This window comes from Protobothrops mucrosquamatus, unplaced genomic scaffold (assembly GCF_001527695.2).
Source record: "Protobothrops mucrosquamatus isolate PMUCROS unplaced genomic scaffold, P.Mucros_1.0 scaffold150, whole genome shotgun sequence".
In the NCBI taxonomy this organism is placed as follows: Eukaryota; Metazoa; Chordata; class Lepidosauria; order Squamata; family Viperidae; genus Protobothrops; species Protobothrops mucrosquamatus.
In genome coordinates, this window is record NW_015386515.1 from 1,550,022 (window position 1) to 1,551,354 (window position 1,333).

The window sequence follows — 1,333 nt, forward strand, 5'->3', positions numbered from 1 at the left end:
ACAGCTGGTAACAGAAATGCCTTATAGTAAAAGGCCTATGGATAAGAAAGTAAGAAAGACACAAAGGAAGATAATGAGAGCTAGAACAGCACTGCAGTGAATACAAGCAATCTGTAGAGGTTTCTAGTTCACTGGGAAATTTAGAAACCTGAATGTGCTCTAATGCAGAAGCAAGCTGTGTTTATTCCAGTGAAATAAATCCAATTCCATGGGCTTGTGGATCTGGATGAATTTGCTAGGCCAGTGATGGAAAACCTTTTAGAGACCGAGTGCCCAAACTGCAACCCAAAACCCATTTATTTATCGTCGGGTGCCGGCTGGGTGTGGCCCATTGGGTGGGCGTGGCTGCGGTGGTAACAGCAGACTGGGTGGGACTAAAAAGTTCAATCAATCAATTCCAACTTTGCAAGATCTCCCCCCCCCCAAGAAGTTGAAATTGACTGATTGATTGAACCTTTTTTTTGCACATGGTGGCGGAGGCCTAAAGAGAAAAGGTTTTATAAAACCCAGCTGAAGGCCTAGGACTGGGGCGACGACGCGGGTGCCCACAGAGAGGGCTCTGAGTGCCGCCTCTGGCACCCGTGCCATAGGTTCGCCACCACTGTACTAGGCCATCCAGCACGTATTTAGACAACCAGGCACAACTCTCTATAATCCAGTTGTATGACAAAGTGCATTATGTAGCCATGGTTTATGATGTAGCATAATCCCACAACTGTAGTTATTGTTCAACAAACTATGATTAAGGCAAATCAGAGCTTAGTCTAATGTATGAATCTAAACAAAATATGAGCTCTTTATTTGTCACAGCATTAATTTGATCAGTTTCACCTTCCAAAAATAGTGCATATGAACTATCCAGAGGAGCAAAAAGTTCACCATTTAAATTCTTCCAAGAAACAGTAACTCAATAATTTTGACTGGGACTATGAATGCATTTGTATCTTTTAACTATCTTTGGACTAAATGATATAACTGCTTCACTTGCATTAAAAGACTTGGTATGTTTTTTTTTATGGAGGGTGGGAGTGAGTGGGGGGAGATTGTGCTGACATTGCCGCAGTCTTCTGAAACATGCAGTAATTTTTTCCCTTCCGGTTAGTGTGTTTTGCAGTTTCTTCTGCCTGTTTATATAGATTTTGGGTGAATCTAGTGTGGGAAGTTAACCCAGAGAAGGAAATATTAAAAAGGCAGGGGAAAAATATTGTTCACCAAAAGGATTTTTTAAAAGCATTTTTTGAAAAGCAGAAACCAAACCTGGCCTCATCTCTGCCCAGGGCAGTAGCTAGTCTTATACAAATGCAGATGTGGAACCATCAGAAAGTTGAAGCCA